The sequence below is a fragment of the Agelaius tricolor genome, unplaced genomic scaffold (assembly GCF_023055355.1).
Source record: "Agelaius tricolor isolate 1412-34295 unplaced genomic scaffold, bAgeTri1.0.p SCAF_6, whole genome shotgun sequence".
Lineage (NCBI taxonomy): Eukaryota > Metazoa > Chordata > Aves > Passeriformes > Icteridae > Agelaius > Agelaius tricolor.
This window is the reverse complement of record NW_027269266.1, coordinates 36760707-36778432: the sequence shown is the minus strand read 5'-3', so window position 1 is coordinate 36778432 and position 17726 is coordinate 36760707. Positions and strand designations below refer to the sequence as shown.

At 40.5% G+C, this 17726-nt stretch overlaps 1 protein-coding gene across 11 annotated transcripts in view; it reads left to right on the top strand.

The window, feature by feature from the left end:
* THRB (thyroid hormone receptor beta) overlaps positions 1 to 17726 on the top strand; it is a 169437-nt gene that overhangs the window by 101406 nt on the left and 50305 nt on the right. The window lies entirely within an intron of this gene.

Here is a 17726-nt window from a genome sequence, read left to right as displayed (position 1 = left end):
GAGAACTGTGATTACCACTGCCTAAGAATTAGGAAAGTCATCTGCCCATATATATATTCATCATGATTTTTTAAAAATAAAATTAGTGCAAGTTCTTTCTGTCTGATTTAATTATTTTAAAATTTGTTGGGAATTTCAATAGCTCGTAATTAAGAAAAAAAATAGTTTTACTTGCATGTCAGAAGTTTTCCCCCTGAGCAATAACAACAAAAAAGGCATACAGGTTATTTTGTTACTTACCTTGTAAATGTGATTTTTGGCACTGCAGGTAGGTTGATCTACTTCCAGACTTGGCTATTTCAGTGCTGAACAAATCCTAACAAACAGAACTTTTTGTTTAGCAGCTTAAAATCTTCTTCCTATTAACAAACACACTGTATAAAATACCGGTCTTCTGTAGAGAGCATTAATAAAGAATGTATGGTACTGTGAAATATTCTAGTAGCTAAACCAAGCAAGAAATATGCTGGCAATGACTAACATCCCAAATCTCAGATTCTTCCCAGGAGTGCCTGGATTCTCTGGTATTATGCCGCTCTTTGTGCAATTGTTTGCATTTTGTAGGATTGAATAGTGCTTTTGCTCAGTTGTAAATGTGCTGTGAATGCAAGTGGACATTTTTCAGTGGTTATTCAGAGACATTCAGACACTGTGTCTGAAAATTTGAACAGGTTTTAATAAAAAAAACTTGTAATTAATATGAGTTAATATATTTAGTGATGTTTCTGGGTTTATATCTACTGTAGTTGTCTTGGTGTGGAAGCAATCAGATTTCTTTCTGCAGGCTGGTCTCTGGATTTTATTAAGTCTTCTCCTTAATGAACAAGCCTCTTTTTTTTTCTTGTTGTCTAGCTCTCTTTGAGTGTTGTAGAACCCCCTTTTGTTTTTAAGGATAATGACTCTCATATATGATTTCTTTTTGTTCTGTGGCATCTCACTTCAGAATTTGAACTAAACTTCAGAAGCACAGCTAGCACCCAAAAGACAGAACATCTGTCTGCTGGAAAACTAAGCCTTAGTTATTTTGACATCAGTAGTTTACATTCTTAGTGGGGGTACTTGGATTTGATATCTGTGAGGATAATACACTATATACTCCTTTTAAGGATAATTTGTGCAGTATCTAAAGGCACTAATACTTATAGGAAAATTTTGTCTGTATGAAATAAACTGAAAAGAGATCTAAGGGTTATTTTAGAAAAGCACCAGGGAAAAAAACAATTTGGAAGGAAGATATTTTGCCTAGTTTTCTAGCTAAGTCCGTATTGTCCCCAAAATAATGCTTTCAATGTTAGAATGCAATAATTTCATATAGCATTTTTGCAAAGAAATGGGCAATTCAGTTTCATTACCTGCTCTACCACTTACTGAATTTGAAGACATTAACTCCTTCTTTTGGACTAGGCAAGCAGTGAAATGACTTCAGATGATTTTTTCCAGCATGCATATGTTGTGTAGAGACATCTAAAAATAATCATCCCCTCCTAGCTGGTGAAATTATCCTGGCAAAGCCCCTAATACATACGAAGCTATGCCAATGGAAAAGTGCTGCCGCCTTTATCAATTTAGCTGATGCCATTTCGGGGAGATGACGCAGTGTTGGTGGGAGAGGGTTTCCTTCTGCTGGTGTGCATGTGAGGAGAAGGTCAGGAAGAGGCTGATGCTGTCAGGCTTGGTACATGCACCACCACAACAACACGGAATGCTTGATCCGTCCGCCTTGGATGTTCCGCTGTGCCCATCCCACTCAGTCCTGCCGAGTGAGCCCGCAGGTCAGCACACACGATGTGCTCAGAACAACAGGCTTGATTGGCTGTTCCAATTTGGGACAACAGGTTGCAGTACTCAAGTGCACCCCCACCTCATCGTTACCCCCAAATGGCCCTGGTTAACATCATCTGTGTCTGCTGTTACTACTTCTGCCATTTTTTGATCCTCCTTTTTGCTGCCCTTGTACCTCTTTTCTCCACTCCAGTCTCCTCCCCAATAAACAACCCACCCTTAATTGCTTTTTTCCCACCTTAATCCCATTTTTTCCACATCCATCTCACCCTTGTAAACCTGGCCCCAGATGACAGGATTGGTCCTGATGGCCCTGAGTGGCTGTACACCTCAGCAGGTCCTCTGCCCTCCCGCTTCCCTGTCTGTGGCACTCGGCCATCTCTTGCCAAGCTCCCATCAGTGAAATCATTGAAACCTGCATAAAGACTTCAGGAGTGACAGTCCCAGTAGACTTTATAGAGCCAGCTCAATGGAAATGAGTGCAAATGAAGAAGTACAGAATTTGGCATGAGAAGCTCTTCTTTGTGTCCTAATCCCTTGCTAGAGGAACATGGTACAAAATAGCTGACGTCAGTAGAAAGACTCCCTTGGCTTTGTAGGCCTTCCAGCAGAACCTTATCTTTTCTCTTACTATCTTAATGCTGGCAGGATGACTAGTACAGACAGATATCCTAAAGCTGACAATGACATCTTAAATCTGTCATAAAGGATCGAGCAGAATACTTATTTCTACAGCTGAGCAGATTTTTCATGAATTATAGCCTGTTATTCTACAAAAAAGTGCAAGGATGAATAAAACCAAAATTAAGAAATACTTGTAAAACATAGCAAAAGGATATATCATTGAAAAAAAGATAACTGGAAGAGATACACATATTTTAGCTATAGCTGTTGACCACAATACCTGAGAAATAAAGCCTAGTGGGGTTATGAAATTCCAGCAAATTGATGTTAGTTTGTTCAGGAGAGATGTCTGTGTTATTAAGGCATTTCTAATGATCCAGTGCTGTCAAATTCCAGTACTCAGGAACTGTGAATCAGGCCATTACTGCCAACTTTGCTATTTCATGCTGAATTTTTAAGAATTTTTTTTTCATTTTATTGTCTGTATGTAGTAAAGGACAGCATTTATAGTCCACTGTCCCCTGTAGCTTCTGTGCCACTTCAGAAAATGCTGATAGTATACCAGTCTCCTTTTTGAGAGACCTACAAAGATGGTTTAAAAAAAAAAAAAAGCCTGGTTTAAAAACACATCTCATCCTGTTTCTTAAGTCTTCTTTTTTTATAATTTGGATAGGATACCTCAAAGAAAATTCTATTTTTAAGTCATTATAAATAACTTCTTATGTAAGATTCTCCAACAACTTCACAGATACTAAAAAATAAGCCCTTTCTAGAAGCTGGTACATTTTGTGCTTCCCATATAAGCAAACTGCTTTGTCATTTAGACCAAAGTATCTTAGTGGATGGCAGACCATTAAAATAAATCTGAGGATCCTGAAATAAATCTGGGGATCCTGTTCTGATAAAGTTTTCCTGCAGCGGGTTGCAGATACCTTCCACAAACAATATGAGGTGTTCTCTCATTCTGTCAATATCTTTGGGGTTTTTCTAATTAATCTGTATGTTTTTCATAGTAGAGATATTCCATTTTGAATTGCACAAAATAACAGAATCCTCCATGCTGTATTTTTTTTCCACAGAAATTTCACTATGAGCTATTGCAATCTCCACATGTTGTATCTTGGCACAAAAGACTACCTCTGCTTCTGGTTTGCACCATTAACTATCAGATTGGCTGCTCACTGTGTTTATAGGATACAACAAGAAATAGCCTGTTAAATCTGGCTGGTTGGTACAACTGATGTTGAATCATTCTGCTCCTGTGTTCTCACATCGTACAGAGAACAAAATCCCATAAAACTAATAAGCTGTAAAACAGAATTAAAGTCAAAGGCAAAGAATATGCCCAAGTGTTGTTAATAAATTGAGAATAACTTTCCTGAAGTCTAAAATAGTAAACACTGAGAGTACACTAGAAGTGGATTCTGTAAAACTGTTTTGAAGTAAAAAATGCATGCCAAGCACATATGATATTAATAATAGCAGTTCTGATGGCTTATCTGTAGATCTTACTGGCATACTGTTGGAACTGAAGTGAGTATTATCATCTCCACCTTATGGATGAGGAAGCTGGGTAACCGTAAGAATAAATTTTCAACACAGAACATGAGGCAGTGCTGATTCCAGTTCCCGTTGCAACTCCCTAACTTTAATTATTTTTCTGTGAGCTTCTATTGTTTCTCTTCATTATACAGAACTTGTTCTTTCAGCACAAGGTAATTTGGATAACACTGAATGTAGATTAGATCCATCTATAAATACTTAGGAAACTTATTAATTCTAAAATTTCTGTGATAGATTAGCTCCTTCCCATCACTGGATGGGAAAATGCCCACATCCTTAATTTACACTGGTGTTGCTTTTCACACTTAATATTTTTCTGCTTGAGACACTAAAAGGCAACAGGAAAAGAATGTCTCTGATGCTTATTTTAGCATGATTCCAGATAAGCCTGGTGGGAAGCATGTGGAATATCATTTCTAAGATCATGTATTTCCACTGTTCTTTTTAATATCCATGTGATGCTGCTGAGATAAATCATGGGAAGCCTCAGTATCAGCAATACAAGGATGATTTCCCATTCTGCTTCTCCTAATTGATTGAGGGCGTAAAAACTGTCTCTGAGTGTCTGGCTAAAATCAAACTGCATATTAGTTAAATAGAAATGGTGCTAAATGAAGGACTGATATCTACTGAAAAAGTAGCGATTTCTATCTTGTCTTGTGTTTGGGACTCATTTTGCTTGTGGCTTCTCCCTTGACTCTCTTTGGCTTCTTTGTTGTCTTTATTTTCAGAGCAATCTTTCCTGAGATAAGCAGCAAAAATTCATCTGGTAATTTGACTTGGGTAATCCTCACATTTGTATCTTCCATCCCTTACCACTGCAGTGTGTTAATGTAGAGCTTTAACCAGGAACCTCTTCAGTTCCTTGGAACTGCTCTGTTGTGGCACTTCTGGGAGCACTCCCTGCTTTATCACTGTCTTGCCCCTGGCACTCCATACCAGGTGGGATTCAGCATCTTCCTGCTAACCTTTGAAGCTATCTCTGCTGGGTGTCTTAAAACAAAGTTTTCCTTGAATGGTGATTGCCTCTGCTTGCAGCTATGTTCTTCAAGGATCTGTTTGCTTGTCAGGCAGCAGATGCACAGGAGTGCACAGGAGCAGCACACAGAGATGGAGTCATCAGGGCCATGGCTTTGGCATTTGGTAGGGGAGCCCCTCAGGAATGAAATGCAACATCCAGTTTTGCTGTTGCACAGCTACACAAAGAAGATGTGAAATTAGAACAGAAGGAGAGATTGAGATTAAGATTAATTAGAAAATTGGAAAGGAGGAGACAGGAGAGAATTATGTATTAAAGAAAATCCTGGCTCATCCCACTGACTCAGGAGAGCAAAGAAACTCAGATTGATACCTTGATGTTACCTCAGTCACATAGCCATCATGAAACACTCTAGTAATGAGAGTTTAATGAACTTAATAAAAGGGGTGGATAAGATTTCTGCATGTGATTTTTGGTGTGCTTTCTGGGAAAAGTGTACCTGCTCATACAAGGGTTTTGCTTTGGACACTGGGAGGATGCTGCTTCCATACTGACCTCTCTCTGCCCTTTTAAGACCCTGAATTTCACTGCTTTGATAAATACATGCTCTAAGTCATAAATAGGGGTTGAATGCAGACAACAGTGAAACTGTTAAGATCTGAGCCAACTACTGACAAACCAGGGAAAGCAAAACAGCTTCAGATGTGCAACTCACAACTCAGGGGAAGCAGGCTGAACAGGCCTTACAATTGAATTTCTCCTGCTTGATTTTTTCCATTCTTTCCTTCCAGAGGCTTGGATTCCTTCTGGGTTGTCTCCAGCATGGACCTATGCCTCTGTGCACCTTCAAGCAGGCTACCCTTAAAGCTGTCATTTCTTTCAGTGGTTTGGCTTTCTCTATCATTCTAAGCTTCTAGAACAAAAGCCTCATCATCTCAGGATAGGTTCAATATAGATCTATTTATGATGGGTCATATTAAAGCATGTTCAGAATCAGCTGTTAGAAATACCTCTCTGAGTCTTACTGCACTTCTGTTGCTGCATCTTTGATTCTTTACCTTTGATAAGCAAATGCAAGCTTTCTGAATGCATTCTCACTCTCTGTACAGAAGGTACATCTATTTGTGGAGCTTTTCATGGCTTCTCTCTGACAGGCTTTGCTGTCCCTGAAGGCCATCCAAAAGCTCCTTGTTAAAAAATTAATTCTCCTGTTCTCATTCACATCATTCTGCAGCCCCTCATGTTCCTCCTCTGTACCTGTGAGCTGTCTCAGAGTGGGAGTGCCATCACAGCAAATGCAAGGATGGGGTGTTCTGCCCAGGAGTGGCACAAAGACTGGCGGGTGGCGAGGTGACCTTGCCAGGCATGCTGCCTGTGGAGGTGTGGAGCTACTGAGATCAGCAAGGAGGGTGTCAAGGTGAAAGCAGTAGCATTCAAAATGCTGCACCAGAATCTTCCAGCCATGTCTTGGTAGCCTGTAGGTGAAGGTAAAATACATAGATGACATAGTAAACTGAAGAGGTCAATTGCAGCTTCCTCACTGTTCAGAAAGATTGTCCTTTGGATGGGTTACTGTAGGTCTTATTCAGGTGTGCTCCATAAGCTACTTTATTTATTCTGTTATTTTATTCATTTTACTCCTGATTTCATACACTTGCTTTTTCCTGATAGAAACAGAGAAGAAAAGATTTAATGTCTAGGCTGGTCTTGGATTTTAGTGTTGTTAACAAATTTTCAGAACTAAGTTTGTGTGTCAAGTTCAGCTAGCTAACTCTGTCAGCTAAGTCTTTCCTGCGTGTGGTCTTTATTATTTATTTGGCCTACTGTTAAGTTTAGGTAACTTAGCGTGGACTTGGGTTCTTGCTGGAAATGTATTCTCATTAGTACTAGATTCATGGCTTTACTTAGTGCTAAAGGGAAGACTGACTTTACCAATTCATACTGTCATTCTCCAGAATATATAACTAGCACTTTTTAGTGCCTTTCTTCAGTGTATAAGGATCTAAGCACAAAAAGAGTTATAATGAATTACATTGTCTTTAGGGTTGGTTTTTTTTTCCACAGTGCAAGTGCAAGACTTACAATCTTCAAAGGTGTTTCGGAAAGCTTCAGAAATAATTAACAATTAAAAAGTAATTTCAATGCACAGAGTCATAAATACCCTAGTTTATTACAAAAGACATCAACCCATGCTGTGTTCCTCTGGTGTGCCGTTTTATGAGACAGGGTGAACCTCATCTCCCTCCCCTTGCCTTCAAGCAGCTGTGGTCTCCTGGTGCCAGATGTGGTGGTCACCAGCCACTTCACAGGGATAATTCAGCTCACCAACCCAGCACAAAACTTACCCAGCAAAAAGTGGATATTTTCTGCAGAGTCAGTGAAGCGAGTCAGGTCATGCAAGGGGTAGAAGGGGGCTGTGCTACAGAAAACAAAATCTTTTATGTCTGTCCTCATTAAACATTATGCCTATCCTTAAAGCTATCACCAGTTTTTATAGTGTTTTGCATGAAGATTTTTAATGGGTTGAGTGTTAGCCTCATATTTAAAACTCCCTGTGTCCCATGTGTTAGGCCTTCTTTATTCTCTTTATTGAGATTTGGCTGTTAATATATAGCTGTGTTGCATTTCAAAGAGTTTTGCTATACAGCAAAGTAAGCATTGTGGTATTGGCATTTTCTAGAACTATTAGCATAATTATTCCTTTACTAAAAATTATTTCAAGCAACAAATTAATGCCCAATGTGATCTACATACTAGGAATAAAAAATGCCCTCCTGTATTTGCAGTTAACTTTTATCCATTAGAAATATGCCACTAGACATTAAAATCAAATCACCTAAGGAAAGCAGCTTAACTCCTCTTTATCTTCAGCAACTTCAGCAGTTTTGCAGAGCCACCTGTAACTCAGAGTGGTTGAACAGCTCCCCACTCATGACCCTGTACAGCCATACCAGGAACTAAATAAACCCTACTTACTAGCAATTAAAGTGATTTAATTTAAAACACACTGACAGATGCATAATGGGTTAATTAGAAAATAAGTAATTAGCAAATAGGATGGAAAAGGTTAAAAGGTTGTGGACTTTTGTTGTTTGCTTGGGAGAGATAGCAAAATCATCAGTGATTAAACTTTTTCTTTTAATTTCTGGGCTTAATTCTATTATTGTTTGCTGTAAATGAGGCAGCAAACAAGAAGAGAGGGCTAAAAAAATAAGAAGAAATCACTGTTTTATCAGACATACTGAAAGGCCATTGTTAACACTTAGGCTATGTGATTTATTTCCAGTCTGCACAGAAAAGCAGGCACACATCTATGATGTTAGTACTTAATATCAGTATGTATACATCTTCTGAGAAGAAGTAGTTGTCCTCTCCTCTCTGCACTGGGCCCCCAGTGAGGTCATGAAAAAGGGTATAAGACGTGATAGAGATTAGAACACACTTAGGAAACTCTGCCTGCCTTAAAGATTAAATCAGTGAATTACTTAGTTGGGAATATGCTGTAATGTGTTTGCTCTCAAAAAAAAAAATAAAAAGGAATAGACTTTGAATACAGTAACTTCTGAGCTGTGGAAATCCTCAGCTGAAATCCAGTTGACTACATGCAGTGCTGATTATACAGACAAAGCCATTACAGAGGGTACAAGCAATTTTCTGTTTAAAGAAAAAAGCGAAATAAGAGCTTCTACTTCATTTTCACAAGTATTATTCCTTCTCTCCATGACTTTTGTCTGCCCAAAACCAGAAGCAAATGGGCATTTAGATAGTTTTAATACAGTCATATTTTATGACCACTAGCTTATTGCCAGGAAACTTGAAACTTTTTATTTATTTATAATAATTATAAATGTATTGATGTATCTATGAAACATGTGGTTTGTATTTTGAAATTTCAGGGAGAATGTTTGCAGAAAGCCTTCTCCAGTGTGAGTCTAATTTTTACTGAAGTCATTGAATTTTTTCTTTTGAAAAATAAGCTTTTGGGTGAACCTCAGAAATAGCAATATAAAGTTTTCCATTTCAAAATATCAATTAAAACCAGGCATGATTTTTTCTTTTTAAATATAGCTGCCTGGTAACCTAATTATATGTCCACCAGTAACCATTAGCATAATTTGACCAAATTTCACATAGCAGTCACATTCTTCCATCGTTCCTTGCTCTCTTTTGAAAGTGGCTATCCCTGTGTTCACTGCCTCATCACTTCACCAAGCCATAGTTAACTCTCAACAGATATCTGTCAGTCCATCCTCATAATCATTTAACTTTACATGTTTTTTCCCTCCCTTTCTATTAGTCATACTTTTTTGTGTCTCTGGTGTGCCTTCAGGGATGTTTTCTGCTTTACTGCTTGATATAAAGCCTGAACCTACACATCCAGAGATGCCTTGTCCTCTTTTGGTGTGTGTCACACTGTCATCAACCCTCTGGTGCCCTTTACCCTTGAGCCACTTCTGGAATGGCAGGCAAAGGCTCCAGGTCTGCCAGTTTGACTTGTGGAAAGGATCTTGCACAGATTCTAGCTAGACTTTATTCACCCACCACGGTTCTTGCTGGCTAGGGATACAGATTTTAGAAAACAACTACTTTTTCTGGTCAGTTACTTTGATTTTGTTGAAAATCAACTCTTTCAAAATTCTTTTCCAATTATAATTGAGTTTAAGCCATATATTTCATGTCTGGAATCTGTGTCAAACATTTCAGAATTCGGTGGTTTGGCAATTCAGATATCAGTTTTTAGGAAAAATAGAATCAAATTTGGAAACTCATCAAGTTACACAATAGACAAAACCCATGACGCTAAATCCATAGCTGTCAAAGCATCTCTCATTTTGTTATCCAAGGTTTTCTTTAAACTTCTATATATTTGCACACTCTAATACAAAGCTTGCAATACAGATAACAATTTTTCATTTAGATTTTTCTTTTCATTTTAGAATTTATTATTTTCAACTAAGTGGTGACTTTCTGAAGCTCTGGTTAAGAAAAGCAGAAAGCCTAAAGCTGAATTAATTCTGCTGTTCATATCTGAATCCCTGAAAATGGCTCAAACAAATGCCAGTACCAATCTTTAGGGTAATACTTATCCCTATTCAGAGTGACATTTGTAGATTAGAACATACTCATTTCTGCTTCACTGATTTTTTAGGCACAGCATATATAAGATGCATTGACAAAATGCATTCATGTTAACAAGATTCACCCAGGTACCTCCCCTCTTGACATTTAGAAAATATTCTTTTTCTTTATCTATTCCACCGTAAGGGGGGAAATTCACCAGTTTCAAGGAAAGTCTTTGAATTTTATTTTCCTGGGGATTAACTAACATCACTCAGATGCAGAGTAGGTAGGTAATTCAAGACAGCCTTCATCTAATATACACTTCTAAGTGAGTAATAAGAGAAATTAGCTTCGAAGATAAACTGTCCCCTGTTGAAATTTCAGGGAGAGCTAATGTTTCCTGAGTCAACAGAACAAAACAGACAAACAAGGAAAGTTTAATGGCAAAGCTGTTGTCTGAATGGAACACCTGTGTACTGGAGAAAGAACATAAAAGCCATGAAGTATCTCAAAAAACCACAAAATTATCACTGGAATCAGAGATCTTTTTTATAAACCTTCCCCCCTCTCCCCCTTTGCTTTTCTATCATTCTTGGCCCTCCAGGATCCTTGCTCAACCGGATATTTATTCCAGTTGGTAGAGGTCTTTGTGAATTAAGGCTTAAATCTTTAATGATAGAAACATCACTTAATTCACAGTTACAGATCAGCAACTCTTTGGCAAAGCTGGCTAGCTCACACAGTAACGCTTCAAGGTAAGAAAATCACTTAGGGCAATAGAAGCCTGGTTATCAGAATAGTGGCTGAACAGGGCTGTCTGCAGTTCTGTGCTCCTCTCATGCCCTCCTGTGTACACATGTAGTAGGTCAAAGCAAAGTGCTGGAGAGCTGACATTTCTGCTCGGGGATGAAGTAAAGCGAAGAGAAGGCTGCAGCCCATTATGCTAACCTAGTGTTAAGCTGAATGTAAGTAGATTTCTTAGAGCCGTTACATCTTAGGGGCAGTCAGCAGCTTCAGATCATAATAATAAGTGATTTGAGATACTCTGGAAATGAGATAACATTACTCATTTCTGTAAGTACAGGGCAAGAGGAGAATTACATACTCCATTTTCTGCTTGATGCCCAGGTGGTTTAAAGGTAATATTACAGTCTCCATCTGTGTTTTTTCAATGATACTTATGAAACTGCCTTTCTAATCTGTTCAGGCTGCTGGGAGACCAACAGACATGCTAAAATTCTGTTTCTTTTTGCCTGTGAAGAAATGCATTATTATTATATTTTCCATGCATAATAATTCATTATTATATTTTCCACTTATAAAAAGATCTATTTACGCCAGTGCAGTAAGACATTAAGTTTTGATGAAATCATAAAAACAACTTTTATCTTGCTTCTGTCTTGCATTACTTCATTTTTTTTTTTGGTAGCTATATTCAAATCAACAGCTTTATGATTCAGGCTGTCCTGCAAACCATATGCCAGATTCAAAGCCTTACTACAATGAGACTATAGGAAGAATTAGTTTTTCTGTCTAATTCAGTAGTGTTTGTCCTGCAGATCTGCTTATTGAAACACAAGAGCTTTCAAAAACCTGTTGAACAGTGAATTTACCCTTATCTTTTTTGAGACTTAATGTCTGCATGTAATAATTTTCTGGCTTTTGTGCTGTAAAACAATCTGCTGATGCCTGCACAGAGCTGAGCATGGGTTAAGTCTGTGTGAAGGGGATATTACACAGAATTACTGGACATTCCTATTAAAAAGCTCAATAGCTCTTTGCTTTTTTGTTCTTATGTTCTGGGATAGATGCAAATGTTTATACAGATAATGCACTGTGGTTTTGATTTTATGCTTTATTGCATGTTTTTGTGTCCTCGTGAGCTGAGCTATACTAGCAATAAAAAGCATGAGTCAAAGCCCACTTCTGAGCTTGTGCCTACAAGCTAGTTCTTATGGGTGCTTTTCATTAAACATATTTGGAAAACTAGATAGATTTTTATTTCTCATGCAATGCACAGTTGTTCATTATGTTTTGCAAGGGAGGAAATGCTGCTGCCTCATGATAAATTTATCATGTACCATAAGCCATGGTCTGGTACATTTTATACAGAGTATGTAGAGCTTGCAAAATCCTCTGTATAACTTGCTTCAAAATACTAATTTTGCTTTGTTGTTAAATATTGCAATATTAAATATTGAAACTAATTAAAAAATTCAGTTAGACATCAATACAGCCTATGGGCTACTTTGTAATTTTTCCTGATGCAGAGTAGCTAGTCTGGATTTTTCACTAAAGACGAACTTAAAAGTGAGAGCAACTTTCACAGAGGGAGTTTACAGAAGAAAATATTCAGATGATACATCCCATAATTCATCTTCCCCAAGCCAAGATAGCCCCCAAGAAAAAAAAAGAAGTGCCATAACTTGTGGAATGGCAGGGCAAGAGGGGCTGGTGTGGTGCTGGGGCTGTGGCTCTTGCTCTGGCTGTGATGGAGCTTCCTCCCTGTGCCTGGTTCCAAAACCTACATGTTCTGCTCTCCCCTCATGCCCTCATCTGCTCCCAGGACCTGAGCAGGCTTCCCCCACCCTGTTCTGGGTCTGCCAGCAGCCTGCCCCTCTTCTCAGCCTCCCTGGAGGCAGCCCAGTGCCTGGCAAGGGTTGTGTAAGAGCGTTGTGTAAGAGTGCCGGGTAGGGCAGAGCCATCGGGAGCTGCAGGTAGGGTTACAGGAGGCACATGTGCCAATGAGCCAGGTTGCCCCATGGCCTTTCCTATGGCTTTTAAAAGGGGATGTCAAAGAGCAGTCCAGCAAGGAGCTGGGCAGCTTGTCACTGCTTCTGAAAGGTGCAAAATCCTTTTTCCCACCTGTTCCTGCCTTGAGAAGAGACGGGAGGCAGCAGTGCCTGTCCACCCTGTGCAGCTTCTTAGCTTCTTGATGAGTAGGAGGGGAAGCCTGAGGCCTTCCAGAAGGTGTGTGGTTCATGGTATGGACAGGAACCAGGATTCAAACCACAAAATTACCCTGGCCCTGGCCTAGAGGCAGCCACCATTTAAAGCCGAAGCATCAGAATATGGTCAAAAACACCCTCATCCCCTGGGCAGCACACTCCTGTTAGATAGTCATTGGTTAATCTGATGCATTCCTGTGAAGGAGGAGGCACTTGGTGAAAGTGGGAAAACACCTAACTACACTGATTAATGCTAATTGGTTAATCGCCTTTCATTATGGAAAAAATAAGGATGTGCAGTAACTGGCAATATGGCTAGACAGTGCTTCTGTATTGGAGACCAGAGCCTGAGAATTAATTTGAAATATCACCTATTCAGGCCAGAGGATCTCAAGATTCCAAAGATGTCTCTTTTTAAAAATTTATTTAGGGACAGTAAAAGAATATTATTTTCCTGGAGCAGGGCTGTAGATCTGAAACAATACTCCATATCAAGATGCAGTATGCATTTTGCTGCTTTCATTTGAGGTATCCAATGCAATCATGAGGACTACCTTGTTTATAAAAAAAAAAAAAGAAGAAAAAGCAGGGTATAATGCCAGTGATGGAGAAGGAGCACAGTGCTCAGTCTGCTGCTGAAACTCTCTAGCAGGGAGGTCATGCGGGATGTGAGATAGCAGCCTCTGAATTGATGCTGCAGTCACTCTGTGACTCAGAGCCATGAGACCTTGGGTAGCTCTTTTGTGGGCAAGTAAGTGCTCAACACACAAAAGATAATCTAACAAAGCCTGCTCCCTGCTCCCTGTGACGTTAGCAAAGCTTAGCCATAGAAATTGTGTCACTTCTGGCAAGAAAGGGACTTACTCTGCAGTGTCCGTAAAGACCCCCAGACATTTCTGGCCTGACGTAGTGGAGACTCGTCTGTGACTCATCCCCATCCTTCCCATTTGTGCCTGCTCATGTACTTTTTAGCTGTAGACACTTAAAAACAACCTGATTTCCTCCATCATCTTACACAACTATGCCTTCTAGAGGAACTGGCTACAATTAATGTAGACACCACTTAATATTCTTGCTCATGTGAAGTAGAAGCTGTGTTGTGCCTTCAGAAGGCTGTGCTATGTATGTGCCAGAATGGATAATGAGTTCTGTATTTCCACAATGTTTCCATCTATGGGCCACATTCCTTGGAAAGAAAAATAGGGAAATTACTTCTGGCATCTAAAATGCAGTGTAAAAGCATCCCTTAGAAAAGATCCCAAGACATTTGGGAAGATTATTAAAATCATAAACTATTTTAATTATCACTATGATTTTAATTATTATTTATTATGGTTTAAACTAATGGTTTAAATAATCATAATGATGATTAAAGCAGGCATTACAAATGGGCTCAGTTACTATGTATCTTTTGGTTGTTGTTAAATTGAGATGGGTGAGATGCTGCACATCGACAGCAACATCAAGACCTGCTCCAAGAAACTTTATCTCTAGGCAGGTGTGAGGAGAAAAAGAGGATTCACACTGTCCATTTTAAACCACAGCACTCAAAAAGACTGCCAAAGCCAGATATGTTAGTGTAATCCTTCAAAACAAAAGACCAGCTTTTCTTACAGTTATTTTGTAATTAATTTTTTTACACAAGTGACAGCTGCTTTTATGCCAAGTCCTAGTCTCATCAGGGAAAATGGCAAAACTCCCAGGATAACTAGAATTTTTCTCTTTGTGCAGAATTCATTGAAGAACATTGTATTTATCCTTTTTTTACCATCCTTTTTAATAGATTGGTGCAAAACCAATAATTTTAGGTTTAGTAAGTAATTATTTACAGGAGAGGCAGAATTTTTGTTTAAAAGACTCAATTGTTTGCTTCAAATATGCTTGTGTGTCACTGAGTCACTAAACCACAATTAAATTCTGGGAAATGGCTTATTGTTGAGGTTCACAACGTCCCATGACGTCGTGGGATGGGTCAGAGTCTGATTTTAATTGGAGGCCTGTTCTAAATTTGTATCCTCTCAAATCTGGATTGACAAACTGTTAAGGATTTTGAAGTTCCACAAGATGTCAGCAGCAAAAAGAATGACCTCTGGTTGTGTGGTTTGTACATGGAAATATCAAGCAGAATATTTGATCTTCCCTTATAAGATTAAAGAGAGCCAGGAGCCCAGATGAAGTCATCTGTCCAGGAGCCCAGATGAAGTCTTGGGTGGCTTGCTTGGGAGAAAAGATGAGGTAAAAACACATTGTCACACATATACTGGAAGATATTTTACCAGTTCACAGACTTGTTAGGGTTGGAAGGGACTTCTGGAGATCATCCAGTCCAACCCCCTTGCTGAGGCAGGGTCATCTAGAGCAGGTTACAGGTGACCCAGGAACGTGTCCAGGTGTGTTTTAAATGTCTCCAGAGAGGGAGACTCCGTGACTTCCCAGGGTAGCACATTCCAGTGCTCTGCATCCCTCATGTAAAGTTTCTTCTGTAAAACTTTAGTAGGTTTTACATTGGTTTTGCCTTGCAAATAGAATGAACATTTTATCCTGAAATCAGTAATTTTCATTCAGTATTACAGGGAGAAATCATTTCAGATTACTAGGAAACTAGAAAAGACAAAATAAATTGTCTCCCCAGGGAAGTGGTCACGGTTCCAAGCCTGCCAGAGGTCCAGGAGCCCGAGGCAATGCTGTAAGGCACGTGGAGCCATCCACAGAATCACAGAATCACAGAATCTGCTGAGTTTGAAGGGACTCATCAGGATCACATTCCTGGAGTTGTCCGGGGCAGGGCCAGGAGCTGGACTTTGATGATCCTTGTGGATCCCTTCCAGCTCCGGATATTCTATGATTATGGGTTTGTTTGGGTTTTTTCCTACTTTTTTATTAGGGAGAGGGGCTGTATGTGTGTTTGTGTCTTGTGGGGGTGCTTTGTGTGTTGTTGTTTGCTGGGTTTTTGTTGGTTCTTTATTGTTTGTTTTTGCTTGGTTGGTTTTGTTGTTTTGTTGTAGTAGTCCTCATGATTGCATTGGATACCTCAAATGAAAGGTTTTTTTTTTAATCATGAACAATTCCGACCTTTGGAGTAGTAATTAATTAATTTAAAGCTACACGCAGACGTGCCCAGTTTAGTCAAGGAGGAGCGGGGTGACGGAGAAGCCCGGGAATGGCGCTCCGGGCTGCGCCGCGGGCCGCTCCCGCGCGGCCGCCAGGGGCCGCTGCCGCGCCGCGCCGCGGGCGGGCTCTGCCTGCGGGAGGGCGGGGAGGCCGCGGCTCCGGCCGGAGCCCCTTCCCTGCCTTGCCGCGCTTCCCGGTGCCCCTTCCCTGCCGGAGCCCCTCCCCTTCCCTGCCGCGCTGCCTGCCCTGTTCCTCCCGGCCCTCGGTGGGCGCGGGGCACGGCCCTGCCTCACAGCCCGTCTCGATAGCTGGGGCCGTCCCGGCCACACCGCGTGTAGCTGAGCGGAGCCCCGGGTGTGGGAGCGGCCTGCAGGCCGCTGAGGGGCTGAGGTGGAGCGGCGGGGCCGCGTCCCGGATGCATTAATTCACCGGTGCTGCCGCTCACCTGCTCTCTCGTTCTGACCCCTGCCTAACACAGCAGATGTGCCCGGTGTTCAGCCCCCTGCTAGGGAAGGATATGTATTTCAAGGGAAAGGCTCCCTGTGTGAGGAAACAGGGACAGGGCTGTGGCACTGAATGGATGGAGAGAAATAAAATCCACAGTTTTGTTAGTAAAGACCAGTTTCGTATCATGAAATGGTGATCAGGACAATTTAAGAGAGGTTCTACTTCCTCTCTAAAATGTCACTTCCACACTAATGTTAAAAGAGAGGTATTTTCTGTTCAGAGAATCACAGAATCAGCGAGGTTGTAAGAAGCCTTTTAGATCATCCAGTCCAAACATCAACCCAGAACTACCACCATAACCACTAAGCCACATCCACATCCAGCACGAGATCCAGATGCTTCTTAAACCCCTCTGGGGATGGTGACTCCACAATCTCTCTAAGACAACCTATTCCAATAGGTGAACCTATTTCCAATAGGTGATAAACTTTATGTAATATCTAATCTGAGTCTCCCCTGTCTTGGCTGAAGGCTGTTTTCTCTGGCCCTCTCAGTGCAGTCACACCTCACTACATTCTCCTTTTGGGTAGTTGTAGAGAGGGATGAGGTTTCCCCCGAGCCTCCTCCAGGCTGAACAATACCAGCTCCCTCAGCTCTTCCCCATAGGACATGTTTTTCTTCATGAGCCTTGTTGCCCTTCTCTGGACATGCTGCAGCACCTCAATGATCTTTTTAGAGTGAAGTAAAACCCAAACCTGAACACAGTATTTGAGGTGTGGCCTCACCAGTGCTGAGAGCGACTCTGTTCTCAGGCTAGTTTTCCTCAGGCAGTATTGGGGTCACTTGTAGGCCCGGGATTTCTTACTTAAAAATTCTAATGAGATCTTGTCTCTATTCTGGAATAATGCCTTTAGGATTGTCTCTGCTTGGGTTGGATTGTTGGAGCTTAGACTAGGGAGCAAGCTGGGATCATCTAGCTGGGCACTGTGTGTTTGGGCAGGGATGGCTGAACAAGGGCAAGCTGCCTGTGATGCCTCCGTGGGAAAAACGTGAGGGGTGGTATAAATACCGACACAGCTGAAGGATGTTCTCATCACTGGTATCCATGACTTTCTCTCCTGGCACTAAATTAGCTTGCAGGGCTTCAATCTTTGCTACCAAGCAGAAAAAGAGTATAGTTAGTATGTCTGTGTGTATATGTATGTGTGTGT